This window comes from Hyperolius riggenbachi, chromosome 5, assembly GCF_040937935.1.
Source record: "Hyperolius riggenbachi isolate aHypRig1 chromosome 5, aHypRig1.pri, whole genome shotgun sequence".
In the NCBI taxonomy this organism is placed as follows: Eukaryota; Metazoa; Chordata; class Amphibia; order Anura; family Hyperoliidae; genus Hyperolius; species Hyperolius riggenbachi.
In genome coordinates this window covers 298,762,589-298,780,547 of record NC_090650.1, presented here as the reverse complement: position 1 = coordinate 298,780,547, position 17,959 = coordinate 298,762,589, and positions in this window count along the sequence as shown.

Sequence of the window (17,959 nt, the reverse complement as noted above, 5' to 3'; positions counted from 1 at the left end):
GATCTGATAGGTAACAGTGACAGGTGGTGATAGGGGGTGATTGATGGGTAATTAGTGGGTGTTTAGAGAAGATAACAGATGTAAACGATACATTTGGGAGGTAATCTGACGGCGGGTTTGCGGGCGATCTAATGGTGTGGGTGGGTGATCAGATTGCCCGCAAGGGGCAGGTTAGGGGCTGATTGATGGGTGGCAGTGACAGGGGGTGATTGATGGGTGATAGGTGATTGGCAGGTGATTGACAGGTGATCAGTGGGTTATTACAGGGAAGAACAGATGTAATTAATGCACTGGTGAATTGATAAGGGGGGGTCAGAGGGCAATCTGAGCGTGTGGGCGGGTGATTGGGTGCCCGCAAGGGGCAGATTAGGGTCTGATCTGATAGGTAAAAGTGACAAGTGGTGATAGGGGGTGATTGATGGGTGATTGATGGGTAATTAGTGGGTGTTTAGAGGAGAGAATAGATGTAAACAATGGATTTGGGAGGTGATCTGATGTCGGATCTGTGGGCGATCTATTGGTGTGGGGGGGTGATCAGATTGCCCGCAAGGGGCAGGTTAGGGGCTGATTGATGGGTGGCAGTGACAGGGGGTGATTGACGGGTGATTGATGGGTGATTGACGGGTGATTGACAGGTGATTGACAGGTGATCAGGGGGATAGATGCATACAGTAAACAGGGGGGGTGGTCTGGGGGGGGGGTCTGGGGAGAATCTGAGGGGTGGGGGGTGATCAGGAGGGGGCAGGGAGCAGGGGGGGGGGATAAAAAAAAAATAGCGTTGACAGATAGTGACAGGGAGTGATTGATGGGTGATTAGGGGGGTGATTGGGTGCAAACAGGGGTCTGGGGGGTGGGCAGGGGGGGGGTCTGATGGGTGCTGTGGGCGATCTGGGGCGGGGGGGGGGGAGAAAATCAGTGTGCTTGGTGCAGACTAGGGTGGCTGCAGCCTGCCCTGGTGGTCCCTCGGACACTGGGACCACCAGGGCAGGAGGCAGCCTGTATAATACACTTTGTAAACATTACAAAGTGTATTATACACTTTGTATGCGGCGATCGCGGGGTTAACATCCCGCCGGCGCTTCCATATAGCCGGCGGGATGTTGCGGCGAGCGAGCGGTGACAGGCGCCGGCGGAGGATCGCGTCACGGATGACGCGATCGCTCCGCCCATGCCCTTAAATGGACCGCCGCCTCTGTGGGTGAGGCCGTCCTGCAGGGCTCCACTTCCCCGCCGCCCCTGTGTAGTGGGCGGTCGGGAAGTGGTTAAAGCGCGAATGAGATTACTCCCATTATCACACACAACCATGCCCGGTTTCAGGTCCAGCGGTGCCAGCTACAAATCCGTCTGTTCCTTTATTCCCCTCCAAATTTCCTCCCCTGTGTGCTGCTTATCCCCAAGGCAGATCAGCTTCAGCAACGCTTGCTGACGCATGCCAACAGCTGTGCTGCACTGCTTCCACGATCCTACTGCTGCTGGGTTAGCATTTCCGGATGAGGTACAGCTTTGAGATGCGTTGGAGGAGAAGGAGTCAGAGAGGTAGGTGCTGCTGTTGTTATCCAGTGGGAGGGACGGCGGTGCAGCTGTTTGCGGCGTGGGCAACACCCGCGCCGTAGCAGGTGAGGAATCGCTGCCAGGCTCCACAAGGTTCACCCAGTGCGCGGTAAGGGAGATGTATCGACCCTGGCCGAACGCACTCGTCCAGGTGTCAGTGGTGAGGTGAACCTTGCAGGCAACGGCATTCTTCAAGCTTCGGGTTATTTTGCTGACCACATGCTCATGCAACTCAGGCACTGCAGAGCGCGCAAAGTGGTAGCGGCTGGGAACCACGTAACGTGGGATGGCCACTGACATCATGCCCTTGAAGCTGTTTGTCTCCACCACTCGATATGGCAGCATTTCACAGGCCAGAAGCTTGGCTATGCTGGCTGTTAGTGCCACGGCCCGGGGGTCATTTGCTGGCAATTTCCTCTTGCGCTCAAACATCTCCGAGACAGACAACTGAACCGTAGGGCTGCACACTGAAGGGCTGTTGGTTGTTGTGTTTGATGAAGACTGGGAGACCTCAAGAGCACTATTCCGGAAAGTGACAGTGTCAGCGTCGTCTGATGTTTGTGAATGTTGTTGTGAACCACGCAATGGCTGGGCTACTGCTGCTGCTGAGGAGGGTCTGGTGGTGAGTCTGGTGACCCCAAGGGAGGCAGTGTTGCTGGTACCCTGTCCTGCCGTGTTTGCCCACAGAGTGGGATGTTTGGATACCATGTGGCGGGTCATGCTGGTGGTGGAGAGGTTGTTAATATTTTTCCCCCTGCTCAGGCGGGTCTTGCACACCTTGCAAATCACCATGATACCATCCTCACTGCAGTCTTCAAAGAAAGTCAAGACTTTGGAGCACCTGCCTTGCTGGCGATTTCTGTTTGTGCCTCTTTTGCGTCTCACTTGAAATTCCACGCTTGTGGTGCCTGAAATTTCGCGCCGCCTACCTTGTGGCACAAGGCGAACTCATGCAGCAGTGGGTTCTTCAACAGACTCATCTGTGCTGCTACGACGGCGATGTTCTCCTTCACATACAAAATCTGGGTCTCTGTCCACGCTGTCCAAACCCTCCTCTTCCATCTCCTCAAACTCGTCATATGTGATTGTGGGCCGCCGCCGTGGAGTAGAGCTCCCCAGAACAACCTCTGCGCAGCTCACTCCAACGTCGTCTTCCAGATCTTCTCGGCCGACCTCCTGCAATTGAAACCCCTCCTGCCCAACTTGCTCTGGGATTTGGGTTTCAAAGTCTTCGGACTCGCCTTGCATTTCAGTGTGCGGTGCATTTCCCACAGTAAATGGTTGTGAATCCGGGCACAACATTTCTGGCTGTTCCATTGACCTTTGAAAGGTGGAAGTTTGTTGGGCTGGGAATAGCTCCTGCGAATACCCCATTGTGTCCTGAGGAAATTCTTCGGACTGGTTATTTGGCAGTTGTGTGCGTGGTGTCGCTGCCGGCAGTGGCTGAGGACTCGGACCTCGTGCGTGATGTGCTGGTGCTGCTTAACCCACTGCTGGACGCTTGAGAGGTCATCCAATTAATTATCTGGTCCTGTTCTTTTGGATTTGTGAGGGTTGATTTCCTGGACAACATGGGCGGTATTGAGTGGGTTTTCTTCGGTGCTCCACTGTGGCCTGTACGTGAACCGTCAGGGGAAACACCTCTTCCCTTGCCCCTCCCTCTTTCACAGGATTTCTTCTTCATTTCACTTATCCTTAAAGTACACGCTGACTGGCAGCAGTACAGTGGCAGTACAGAAATGCTATATAGTGGTGGGTGAGCGGTGTACTACTATTCCCAGCAGCGACACAGAGCACAATGCTATACAGTGGTGGGTGAGCGGTGTACTACTGTTCCCAGCAGCGACACAGAGCACAATGCTATACAGTGGTGGGTGAGCGGTGTACTACTGTTCCCAGCAGCGACACAGAGCACAATGCTATACAGTGGTGGGTGAGCGGTGTACTACTGTTCCCAGCAGCGACACAGAGCACAATGCTATACAGTGGTGGGTGAGCGGTGTACTACTGTTCCCAGCAGCGACACAGAGCACAATGCTATACAGTGGTGGGTGAGCGGTGTACTACTGTTCCCAGCAGCGACACAGAGCACAATGCTATACAGTGGTGGGTGAGCGGTGTACTACTGTTCCCAGCAGCGACACAGAGCACAATGCTATACAGTGGTGGGTGAGCGGTGTACTACTATTCCCAGCAGCGACACAGAGCACAATGCTATACAGTGGTGGGTGAGCGGTGTACTACTGTTCCCAGCAGCGACACAGAGCACAATGCTATACAGTGGTGGGTGAGCGGTGTACTACTGTTCCCAGCAGCGACACAGAGCACAATGCTATACAGTGGTGGGTGAGCGGTGTACTACTATTCCCAGCAGCGACACAGAGCACAATGCTATACAGTGGTGGGTGAGCGGTGTACTACTATTCCCAGCAGCGACACAGAGCACAATGCTATACAGTGGTGGGTGAGCGGTGTACTACTGTTCCCAGCAGCGACACAGAGCACAATGCTATACAGTGGTGGGTGAGCGGTGTACTACTTTTCCCAGCAGCGACACAGAGCACAATGCTATACAGTGGTGGGTGAGCGGTGTACTACTGTTCCCAGCAGCGACACAGAGCACAATGCTATACAGTGGTGGGTGAGCGGTGTACTACTATTCCCAGCAGCGACACAGAGCACAATGCTATACAGTGGTGGGCGAGCGGTGTACTACTGTTCCCAGCAGCGACACCGAGCACAATGCTATACAGTGGTGGGCGAGCGGTGTACTACTATTCCCAGCAGCGACACAGAGCACAATGCTATACAGTGGTGGGTGAGCGGTGTACTACTGTTCCCAGCAGTGACACAGAGCACAATGCTATACAGTGGTGGGTGAGCGGTGTACTACTGTTCCCAGCAGCGACACAGAGCACAATGCTGTACAGTGGCGGGTGAGCGGTGTACTACTGTTCCCAGCAGAGACACAGAGTGGCAGTAAACACAATGCTATACAGTGGTGGGTGAGCGGTGTACACAGAGTGGCAGTAAACACAATGCTATATAGTGTGGGTGAGCGGTGTACTACTGTTCCCAGCAGCGACACAATGACTGGGGGGACCCTGGCTAGCCTGGCTGGAGAGAAAACTACCCTGCCTGCCTACCCAAAGCTAAACCCACAGACAAATGGCGGAGAAATGACGTGGATCGGGTATTTATTTACCCGAACCACGTGACCCGTTCGGCCAATCAGAGCGCGTTTGGGTCCGAACCACGTGACCCGTTCAGCAAATCACAGCGCTAGCCGAACGTTCGGGGAACGTTCGGCCATGCGCTCTTAGTTCGGCCATATGGCCAAACGGTTTGGCCGAACACCATCAGGTGTTCGGTCGAACTCGAACATCACCCGAACAGGGTGATGTTCTGCAGAACCCGAACAGTGGCGAACACTGTTCGCCCAACACTAGTGAGAATCTCTAGGTTTTCACTTTTAACCACTTGAGAACCAGAGGTTTATACCGCTTAGTGACCAGGCGATTTTTTACAATTCAGCACTTCACAAGTTTAACGGTTTATTGCTCAGTCATACAACTTAGCACCCAAATTAATTTTACCCCAGTTTCTTCTCACAAATAGGGCTCTCTTTTGGTGGTATTTGATTGCTGCTGTGTTGTTTTTTTATTAATAAAAAAAGACCTTTAAAAAATAAAAGGCCCTGGACTATGTTACATACACTACATGATACATTCATAGACAGGTCTATGGCAAGAATTAGATTGTGAACCCTTCCATGGGACAGTTGAAGAGACACTGAAGCGAGAATAAATCTCGCTTCAGAGCTTATATTCAGCAGGGGCATGTGTGCCCCTGCTAAAACGCCGCTATCCCGCGGCTAAACGGGGGTCCCTTACCCCCAAAATCCCCCCTGCAAAATCAACGACCAACTTGGTCGTAGATTTTGCTGCTGTTGAGGCAGGGCTAACAGCGAAGGAAGACTGAGAGGGGCGGCGGAGAGGCGGAGATATGTGCTGATAGACGAGCATGGAGGCAGGGCTGCGGCCATTAGCCCTGCCTCACCAGGAAGAGATCCCCGAGACTCCACGAGGGGATTTGGGAGGTAAGGGATCCCCGTTTAGCCGCATGATAGCGGCGCTTTAGCAGGGGCACACATGCCCCTGCTGAATATAAGCTCTGAAGCGAGATGTATTCTCGCTTCAGTCTCTTTAAGTGACAAGCCTGTCCTGTGTACAGCGCTGTGGGCAGTGGCGGCTCCAGGAATTTTTTTTACGGGGTGCTATGCAGGTGCTGGACAAATTTCCGGGGGAGCTGCAAAAAATGGGTGTGGCTACAGAGGAAAATGGGCGTGGTCATGACCGGATGAGGGTGGGGCTAACTGTAATTTAAAGTGAACCCAGGGTGAGAGTGATATGGTGGCTGCCATATTTATTTCCTTTTAAACAATTCTTGTTGCCTGGCAGCCCTGCTGATCTATTGGCTGCAGTAGTGAACTGAATTACACCAGAAACGAGCATGCAGCTAATCTTGTCAGTTCTGACAATATTGTCAGAAACCCCTGACCTGCTGCATGCTTGTTCAGGGTCTATGGTTGAAAGAATTAGAGGCAGAGGACCAACACGGCAGCCAGGCAGCTGGTATTACTTAAAAGGAGATAAATATGGCAGCCTCAATATTATTCTCACCTCGGGTTCCCTTTAAAAGTGCAACGCAAAGACAGAGGGCCCAAGTTTTGGTGACCCTTTCCCCAGAAAATGCACATAATTGTGCAGGTTTTCTCAAGAAAATACACGTAATGTGAGCAGATTTGAACAAAAAACACGTTCAATGACCCCAATATGCACAATCGTTATCAGATATGACCCCAATATGCACAATCGTTATTATTATTTAGTGCCGACATATTACACAGCGTGTACAGTATATATATATATCTTGTCACTAACTGTCCCTCAAAGGAGCTCACAATCTAATCCCTACCATTGCCATATGTCTATATTAAGTAGTGTAAGTACTGTAGTCTAGGGTCAATTTTTAGAGGGAGCCAATCAACTTATCTGTATGTTTTTGGAATGTGGGAGGAAACCGGAGTGCCTGGAGGAAACCCACGCAGACACGGAGAGAACATACAAACTCTTTGCAGATAGTCTTTTGAAAACTAGCTGAAAAAACTATCAGCTTTTTTAAAACCAACTCTTGCGGCTTTATTTCTACTTCTTTACGTTCAAAATTCCCTTTCACATGCACGACCTCCTCCGTTTCCCCTCAATAGCCGTGCCACACCTCACCAGATTGCTAGATTCTATGATTACTTTACAGCAACCCAAAATGGAAAAATAAATAACCTAAAAATATCTCCAGATGGCAAAAAAATGCCCACATAAGCGGTTATAACAACATCTAATACTTTATGTTTCTGGAGAAAGCATTAAAATCACATGGAATATTAGTCAAAAGATACAAAATTATTCCTGCACTTACATATATGAAACATGTGGTTGCTGTATATTTTATAATATGCAATGGTTATACCTCTTTGTTGCTTTAGTTCTCTCATACTGCTATACCAGACTGGATTCAAAGATACTTTTTTCTGCATCTGTTTGAATAACATATGTATGTTTATAATACTTTAATAAATACTAGTGTAAAAAAAAACAATGACAGGCTACAGAAATGGAGCTGCAGGAAGAAGTGAGAGCCATGAGGAAGTATAACCACCAAGGACTGCACTAAATCGTAAATACCAGAAGACGGTAAATCACCCAAAAAAGCATACACTAATTTGCTTTAGAGGGAGAGAACTTTACTCATACATTTTACTCTTGTCATTGTTTCATCTTCTATAAATACTATATACAAAAATAACATAACAAGAAATATATTCATAATGACTTAAAGGACTTCCGAGGCCAAAATCCGGGCCCAAAACATAAAAAAAGTTAGCTACCTTCATGGCTTTGTAAGGCACGGAGGACGCCGTCCGCGCCCTCCGTGCCGTTCCGCCTGGTCCCCTCTGGTGAATAGCCCCCCGAAAGGCTGCGACCCCACGGTCCGGGTCGGCATCTTCTGCCCCTATAAAGATGGCCGCCGGAGCTGGCCACGGCTGCGCAGTCCGCATAGCCGCTACTGCGGCTGCGCAGCTCTAGGGCCAACCCCCCGATCACGTAACAGGCAGCGTGGATCGGAGGGTTGGCCCTAGAGCTGCGCAGCCGCAGTAGCGGCTATGCGGACTGCGCAGCCGTGGCCAGCTCCGGCGGCCATCTTTATAGGGGCAGAAGATGCCGACCCGGACCGTGGGGTCGCAGCCTTTCGGGGGGCTATTCACCAGAGGGGACCAGGCGGAACGGCACGGAGGGCGCGGACGGCGTCCTCCGTGCCTTACAAAGCCATGAAGGTAGCTAACTTTTTTTATGTTTTGGGCCCGGATTTTGGCCTCGGAAGTCCTTTAAAGGATTTTTTCACACTAGGGCGCTGCAGTGCGGAAAAATTATCGCATCACGCCATCCGGCAACAAAAATGTATGGGGGAGTTTACACTCCCCACACTGCGGTGTGCTGCTCCGGAAGAGCTCCATCTAACGCAAGCGCATACCTACGTTTCTGGGCGGCTCCTGCAGTGATCTGCGTCGGACCGGAAGTCATGTAGGTCTATGGTCGTGCCCCTGAAAAAACCTGCCTAAAGACTAAGACAAGTGAAATGCACAAATAATAGACAATAAAACAAGTCAAAATGACAAATCCATAGCGATGAACCAAAATCAAGAGTAACTAAAGACACCAAAGAGAGATAACCAATGCCCTTGTGAGCTTACTATCTGAAGGAATATGCAAATTACCTAAAAATATCTTCAGATGGCAAAACAAATGCCCACATAAGCGGTTATAACAACATCTAATACTTATTGTTTCTGGAGAAAGCATTAAAATCACATGGAATATTAGTCAAAAGATACAACATTATTCCTGCACTTACACATATGAAACATGTGGTTGCTGTATATTTTATAATATGCAATGGTTATACCTCTTTGTTACTTTAGTTCTCTCATACTGATATACCAGACTGGATTCAAAGATACTTTTTTCTGCATCTGTTTGAATAACATATGTATGTTTATAATACTTTAATAAATACTAGAGTGAAAAAAAAAACAATGACAGGCTACAGAAATGGAGCTGCAGGAAAAAGTGAGAGCTACAAAGATGTATAACCACCAACGACTGCACTAATCGTAAATACCAGAAGACGGTAAATCACCCATAAAAGCATACACTAATTTGCTTTAGACGGAGAGAACTTTACTCATACATTTTCCTCTTGTCATTGTTTCATCTTCTATAAATACTATATACAAAAATAACATAACAAGAAATATATTCATAATGACTTAAAGGGTTTTTTCACACTAGGGCACTACAGTGCGGTAAACTTATCGCATCACGTCATCCGGCAACAAGAATGTATAGGGGAGTTTACACTCCCCACACTGCGGTGCGCTGCTCCAGAAGAGCTCCATCTAACGCAAGCGCATACCTACATTTCTGGGCGGCTCCTGCAGTGATCTGCGTCGGACCGGAAGTCATGTAGGTCTATGGTCGTGCCCCTGAAAAAACCTGCCTAAAGACTAAGACAAGTGAAATGCACAAATAATAGACAATAAAACAAGTCAAAATGACAAATCCATAGCGATGAACCAAAATCAAGAGTAACTAAAGACACCAAAGAGAGATAACCAATGCCCTTGTGAGCTTACTATCTAAAGGAATATGCAAATTACCTAAAAATATCTCCAGATGGCAAAACAAATGCCCACATAAGCGGTTATAACAACATCTAATACTTATTGTTTCTGGAGAAAGCATTAAAATCACATGGAGAATTAGTCAAAAGATACAAAACTATTCCTGTACTCACACATATGAAACGTGGTTGCTGTACATTTTATAATATGCAATGGTTATACCTCTCTTTGTTACTTTAGTTCTCTCATACTGATATACCAGACTGGATTCAAAGATACTTTTTTCTGCATCTGTTTGAATAAAATATGTATGTTTATAATACTTTAATAAATACTAGTGTGGGTGGGGCGTGGCTTGCGCGCCGAGGAGGAAAGATGCAGCCTCGCTAAGCTCCCGCTGAACGAGCAGCTTATCGGCCCAAAGCAGGCGCTATTGCTCAGCAAGTGCAGCTAAAATGGAAGAGGAGATGCCTCAGGAGTCCGACACTACGCGGAGAAGGAAGCGATCCCCGCCGCAACCGCGGAAAGTTACTGACTTCTTCCAGGCCCGCACCTCCAGCAACAGTAAGCAGGCCCAAAATGGCGCCGCCGCCCATCCCAACCCCTCACAGGAGAACACCAGCAGCGAGCGCAGCACAGGAGACTCAGAGGGCACCAAGACACAGACCCACCAAGTCTCCCCATCAGACAGTCTGGCTAAATCGAGGCCACGAAGGGACTCCACAGAGGCGGTACATCAGGAGGATCAGATGAGCCATCGCCCGGAAGGTACCTTACTTTCTTTTGAATCCTTCCCTGCCTCTGACTCCACGGCCACCCAATCCTTCATAAAAGAGATTTTGTGTTCATTCCGCTCCACCCTCTTGACAGACCTCGCTTCCAGAAATGCAGACATGAGAGCTGAGATCTCATCACTGGGAGACAGAGTTAGCTACGCAGAAGACAAAATCAGTGAGCTGGCCAGGGAACATAATGTTATGGTAGATGCATCGGCTGCGCAGTCAGAAGATATAACATGGCTGAAATCAAAGGCTGCTGACTTAGAAGATAGACGCCACCGCAATAACCTCAAATTCAGGGGCATATCTTAGCAGATACCCACAGCTGAACTGAAGAAATACCTACAAGCACTAGCCAAATCAGTTCTACCTGACTCTGCAGATCTGGAACTAACAATCGATAGGGTTCATCGCATACCTAAGCCTGCTCACCTTCCAGACTCCATTCCCAGGGATGTACTGGCAAGATTTCTTTTCTACCATATTAAAGATGACCTGATGAGCTCCATACGGAAAGCCGGCTCACTTCCAGACCCATACTCTCCTATCCAGCTCTACTCTGACTTGTGAGTCTCCACATTGAATCAAAGACGTAACCTACAACCATACACTAAAGCCCTCCGAGCAATACAGATCCCCTACAAGTGGGGTTTCCCCACGAAATTGATCTCTTTCCAGAATAAACATTATGTGATTCCCAACACTGAAAATGGTTTGAAACTTCTCAAGCAACTAAAGATTCCAATACCAGACACCCCTCAGCTTAATACACCGGCCGGTCCTGCCTCTAAGCTAGCTCATGAATGGCACCGACAAAAACACCGCTGAAACAATATGCGCTGACAGTATACTGTACTCCTCTGCTCTAAAGAAGCCTTTCTTTTTGTGCTGAAAACAGGCTTCCCTTGTCCCACAGCTGAGTGGTCACCTTGAACTATCGACCACCTCTTAGGTTTAACTCCAGATGTTATGTTTTTTGGTTTGATGACATGCTATGTACTCCTAGATACTACTAAATTCCTGAAGACATTTACTAACACCCTTATTGTCATAAACTCTCTAGCACTTACTCTAAGGCTCAGCTATGGCCTAGTCCCTATTGCCGTCACACTTACCAATACCCGTAGGCGACCTCAACAGTTATTAATGTAGGCTCATGCCTGTTAAAATTTCATCCCTAAATGTTAGGGGATTAAACTCCCCTTATAAAAGACACCTTCTATGGAAGGAAATTAAATCGTATAACTCCCAGATAATTTTAGCCCAAGAAACGCACCTGTTGGAAAGAGATACCCACCTATGCTCAAATCCCATGTTCCCACTAATCTATCACAGTACATTTACAAAAAAGAAAAGAGGCGTCTTAATGGCCTTCCATATAGATCTTACCGTAATACCATCTCAGGTGGTTACTGACCCCAACGGAAGATTTATCATTTTTACTGGTACTATTCATGGAGAACTACTATCATTAGTAGCTGTATATGGTCCGAATTCCGGGCAACGAGCCTTCATTCAAAAACTTTGTGCAAGAGTCAAAAAAATTGATCAAGGTCAACTCCTGATAGGGGGGACTTTAACGCCTGCCCCTCAATATTAGATTCTTCCTCAAAATCTATTCACAGAACCATTCTAATAGACAAGCAAATGTCCTGGTTCAACTTGTATGACCCCTGGAGGATTCACCATACCTCAGAACGTGACTACACGTTTTTCTCTGGGGTACATATTCTAGAATAGATTTCTTCCTAACGGATAAATCCCTCTTGCAGAAAGTAATGGATACCTCTATTGGCTCCAAACTTTGGTCAGATCATGCCCCTGTCCACATAATATTAGAAGACAAATTCTCGTCATCTAAGCCTCCTCTATGGAGACTAAATGGGTCTCTACTATCCGATGCCCCTTTCAAGGCAAAACTCGCCAATGAAATCAAAGAATTCATTCAGTTAAACTACTCCTCTGAGGTTGGCGTTGAAACTATATGGTCAGCTCTGAAAGCATTCACTAGAGGTGTCTTGATACGCCAAGGCTCTTTCATTAAGAGAGAGCGTCAAAAACAATACTCTCTGCTCCTAGCCCAACTTCAAGCTAAGGAAAAGTTGCATAAACGATCCCCCACTATATCACTAGAGAGAGAACTATTTTATATTAGACAAGACCTTACTAACCATCTACAAGCCCATTACGATTTCATACTCCAGAAATCTAAACTAAACTTTTACTCTCAATCAAATAAAGCCGGCAAATACCTAGCTAACTTATTAAAACATAGACAAAGCAAATCAAAAATACACTTTCTAACCCATCCCTCGACAAAAGAAAAGATTTCCAACCCCAAAGATATAGCAGATTTATTCTGCGACTACTATGCTGGTTTATACAACCTACAGAAAGACCCTCACACTCCCCAACCCAACTCGGAAAAAATAGATGCTTTTTTAAGCTCTATTTCTCTTCCAAAAGTCTCTACGTCTCAATTAGACAAACTTAACTCCCCATTTACAACATCAGAGCTCTTAACCACTATTAAAACTCTTAAAAGGAATAAAGCCCCGGGCCCTGACGGGTTCAGTAATGAATTCCTATTAGCTTTACTGGATACACTATCCCCACTATTAACAGAAGTTTTTAATAAATTCGCAAGCACAGGCAATATCCCACCTGAATATTTAGAAGCTTTAATCACTGTAATCCCCAAACCAGGGAAAGACCATGGTTCCACCGCCAACTACAGACCAATATCTCTGTTGAATTCTGATACTAAACTCTATGCTAAATTATTAGCCAACAGGATGATGCTGGTAACCCCCCACTTATTATCTCTAGACCAAGTAGGTTTCACAAAGAACAGGCAGGCATCCTGTTACGGAACAATAAGCAAGGAATGACCACAGTTTGCAGAAACACTGATACTGAGACAGGAATGTGCAAAAGGTGTTTTATTAAGAACCAAATAATGCAAGTAACATACAACCATATGCAAACAATATATACAGTGAATCTCCCGCAATCCAAACAAAACAGTGTGCACACATATAACCAAGACCCTGACTATCTATCTATCTACAAACGGCGTGCAGGAGATATATATGTACAAGCAAATATATATATATACAATAACGCGGTATCAAAGGGGGCAGGCGGAGACAGGTCAAAACGGAATAACAGAGTCAGCAACGGGTAATCAGATACATGCAAGGTACAAAGGAATAAACAGAAGCAGAGTCAGGACAAGCAAAGGGTCAGCAGCAGGTAATCAGATAACAGAGCAGGGTACAAGAAACCAGGTATCAGGAACAGAGGTGACCAGAGACTCAGACCTGTAACATAGGAAGTTCTGGCAATGACTTGCAGGAAGAGGCAGACTTATATAGTCCATGTAATAGGAAGCATCTGGTGGTAATTGCTCAGAGACACATTAGAGGCCTCTGCAGGCCATACAAAGAACTGCAAGTCCTTAAATGTAATGATAAGCCACCTGCTGGTGGATAGTGGAAGTCCAGGGCAGTCCAACTCAATACCACCACCAGCAGGCAGGAGATGATACAGTATGAATCGTAACAGTACCCCCCCCTGAAGGAGCGGCCTCAGGACGCTCCACAGTGTCTTTAGAAAATGTCCACCAGGGTCCCACAAGAGGGCAGACAACCCAAACATTGGCCAGGTGGGTCGCAGAGGCCAAGCTTGGGAGGGCAGGGAGGGAAAACACTTTAAAAACTTGGTCTTTGGATGTTGTAACATAAGCTGTAAACGTCCAGGCAGGATGGCAAGTTGGATAAAAGACTACAACATCAGGCAGGACCCAGAAAGCAGCAACAAATACAGGAGGCAGTAAAAGGCAAACCTGGGTGGGCAGGGAGGGAAATAATGCCAACCAAATCCAGACCAGCATCTTTTGGACAGAGAGCAATGTAGAAAACAGGATCTCAGGAAACTGGAGGATATCAGACAAGGTATCAGGCTGGACCGGAGACTGGCAGGCATAAGGCTTGGCAGGAGACTGGACAGGACCATTAGGCTGAGCAGGAGACTGACAGGTATCATCAGGCTTGACAGGATCTTCAGACTGAGCAGGTGACTGGACAGGATCTTCAGACTGAGCAGGTGACTGGACAGGATCATCAGTCTGAGCAGAAGGCTGGACAGGATCATCAGTCTGAGCAGAAGGCTGGACAGGATCATCAGGCTGAGCAGAAGGCTGGACAGGATCATCAGGCTGAGCAGAAGGCTGGACAGGATCATCAGGCTGAGCAGAAGGCTGGACAGGATCAGGCTGAACGGGAAACTGGCAGGCACCAACAGGCTTGGCAGGAGACTGGCAGGCATCATCAGGCTGAGCAGGAAACTGGACAGAAACAGGCTGAACAGCAGACTGGACAGGATCATCAGTCTTGGCAGGAAAATGAGCAATATCAGGCTGAACAGGAGACTGGCAGGCACCAACAGGCTTGGCAGGAAACTGGCATGCATCATCAGGCTGAGGAGGAGACTGGACAGGATCAGAGTGGACAACAGGTTGGCAGGTCTCAGACAGAGCAGGAAACTGGCAGACATCAGGCACTGCAGCCGGCTTGGTACCAACAGGGCAGACAGCAGTCTTGGAAGCATCAGGAGCGTTGATAACAGGAGTCTCTAGTGGCTGGGCAACAGCAAAAGTCTGTGAAGGCTGGGCAGCAGCAGAAATCTGTGGAGGCTGGGCAGCAGCAGACATCTGTGGAGGCTGGGCAGCAGCAGACATCTGTGGAGGCTGGGCAGCAGCAGACATCTGTGGAGGCTGGGCAGCAGCAGAAGTCTGTGGAGGCTGGGCAGCAGCAGAAGTCTGTGGAGGCTGGGCAGCAGCAGAAGTCTGTGGAGGCTGGGCAGCAGCAGAAGTCTGTGGAGGCTGGGCAGCAGCAGAAGTCTGTGGAGGCTGGGCAGCAGCAGAAATCTGTGGAGGCTGGGCAGCAGCAGAAGTCTGTGGAGACTGGGCAGCAGCAGAAGTCTGTGGAGACTGGGCAGCAGCAAAAGTCCATGGAGACTGGGCAGCAGCAAAAGTCTGTGGAGACTGGGCAGCAGCAAAAGTCTGTGGAGACTGGGCAGCAGCAAAAGTCTGTGGAGACTGGGCAGCAGCAAAAGTCTGTGGAGACTGGGCAGCAGCAAAAGTCTGTGGAGACTGGGCAGCAGCAAAAGTCTGTGGAGACTGGGCGGCAGCAAAAGTCTGTGGAGACTGGGCGGCAGCAAAAGTCTGTGGAGACTGGGCGGCAGCAAAAGTCTGTGGAGACTGGGCGGCAGCAAAAGTCTGTGACGGCTGGGCAGCAGATTGCATAACATCAGGTGAAACAGAAGGCAGGAAAACTTCAGGCAGGTTAACAGGTTGGGAAACTTCAGACAGGGCAACAGGCTCAGTAGTTTCAGGCAGGGCAACAGACTGCATAACTTCATGGATCTGGACCTTTGGCTTAGTACTTGGCTGGGCCGTTGGCTGAGCGCATGGCTGAACCGTTGGCTGAGCGCCTGACTGGACCTTTGGCTGAGACCCTGATACAGTTTGTGCGAGTTGGCACTGAGACTGTGCGGACTGGGCCTGTGCGAGCTGGAACTGAAACTGAGTGGGCAGGATACTAGATTGAAATTCTGTAGGCTGTATGCCGTTTTCTGCAGACTGGATGCAAAACTCTCCAGACTGTGAGCAGGATTCTGCAGGTTGACTAGAAGTCTCTGCAGACTGGAGGCAATATTCTGCAGACTGGGAACATAGTTCTGCAGACTGGATGCAAAGTTCTGCAGACTGTGAGCAGGATTCTGCAGGCTGTTTTGAAGTCTCTGTAGGTTGGAAGTGAGGTTCTGCAGACTGAGCACAAGGCTCTGCAGATGGAGGCAAAGTCTCTGCAGGCTGGAGGTAAGGCTCTGTAGACAAACACACGGCTGGACTGGATTCTGGAGCATACCAAGTCTGCAAGAGCTGTGAGAGGAAGGCAAGAGTTTGTATAACAGGTGTCACCGAAACATTAACCAGAGGCTGCATCAGACAGGAGTTGGATGGAGGCTGCACAGGAGGTGAGATGACTGGAGGCTGCACAGGAGGTGAGATGACTGGAGGCTGCACAGGAGGTGAGATGACTGGAGGCTGCACAGGAGGTAAGATGACTGGAGGCTGCACAGGAGGTAAGATGACTGGAGGCTGCACAGGAGGTAAGATGACTGGAGGCTGCACAGGAGGTAAGATGACTGGAGGCTGCACAGGAGGTAAGATGACTGGAGGCTGCACAGGAGGTAAGATGACTGGAGGCTGCACAGAAGATGAGTTGACTGGAGGCTGTACAGGAGATGAGATGACTGGAGGCTGCACAGGAGGTAAGATGACTGGAGGCTGCACAGGAGGTGAGATGACTGGAGGCTGCACAGGAGGTGAGATGACTGGAGGCTGCACAGGAGGTGTGATGACTGGAGGCTGCACAGGAGGTGTGATGACTGGAGGCTGCACAGGAGGTGTGATGACTGGAGGCTGCACAGGAGGTGAGATGACTGGAGGATGCACAGGAGATGAGATGACTGGAGTAATGGAAGCTGTAGGAAAGTATTTGCGTCTAGTCCTGGTGATCACTCTGGAAACTGGAGCAACAGCAGGCTTATTAGATGTAGCTGGATACTGCCAGGACCAGGGTGTGGACCTGATAGCGGTTTGCAAGGGTGCTGATTTTACAGGTTTTTTCACTATTGCAGGTTCTGAGTTCTGGACACAGGAAGAGGTATATGGAAAATGAGCAGAAGAAAGAGAGTGAGAACGGGAAGACAGGATTTCACGCCAGGCAGAGATCAGAGCAACCGCTGATTTTTGCTTACAAAGCTTATATTTCAACAAATCTTCAGTTGCATGTATACTGGCAGATACATACGCTTCACTTTTTTCAGAGTAACATTCATAAAAACCTTCCATATCTCTCTTCAGAAAATCAAACAAACGATCAATCTGGTCAGAGTTAAATACAAAATCCAAACGTTCCTTTCTGGAAGACTGACATTTAGGAACTTTAGCTGCAGAGGACTGAGGGTTCTGAACTAGATGAGAGGTAGCCAGAGGGTTAACAGGGGATTTGCATAATGACAGGATTTCAGAATATGCATCAATCAGGGCATGAGCTGACTCAGGCTTACATCTTCTTTCAAACAATAGACTCTCAACCGCACATTTACATCCAGAAACAAATGCAAAGCTTTGCTTAATGTAAAAGTCAAAAAATGCTTTTCTGTCTGTTTTCAAATAACTATGGTACATGTTAACTTGTTCGGAAGTAAAGTCAACCTGGACAGGATTTATAACAGGTAAGGCAGGAGCTGTGGAACCTGCAGAGATAATTTTCTGCCATGCATTTAGCAAAAGAGAGGCTTTCCCATACTTGCATATTCCCTTAGTAATCAGGGACTGGAGGGAATCAATGCAAGCCTGCACGCTCTGTTTATCTTTGCCTGAGTAGTAATCAAGAAAACATTCCCTGTCATCCTCAAACAAATTAATTAGAGCTTCTATGGCATAGTTGTCAAAAGGTGGTTCATAATCGCTGACTATACTTCTGTCATAATCAGGTTGCAAACAAACATTTGTTATTTTGGGGTGTACAAGGTCATTCCAGATCCTGGCTAAATTTTCAATATCTTGGGTGCTAAAGATTCCCAATTTAACATAACTGTGGGCTTGGAAAATTAACTGCTGTATTTCAGCCTTAGAAAAACCAGCAAATTCAGCACGACATTCAATCTCTTCCTCATCAGCCAGTAAAGCATAATAATACATTTGCTGCGGATCCATTTTTGGACACAACAGGTATCAGTGCACAATATGTCTGCAGTGGTCAGTATGATGGCCAGAACTTACTGTTACGGAACAATAAGCAAGGAATGACCACAG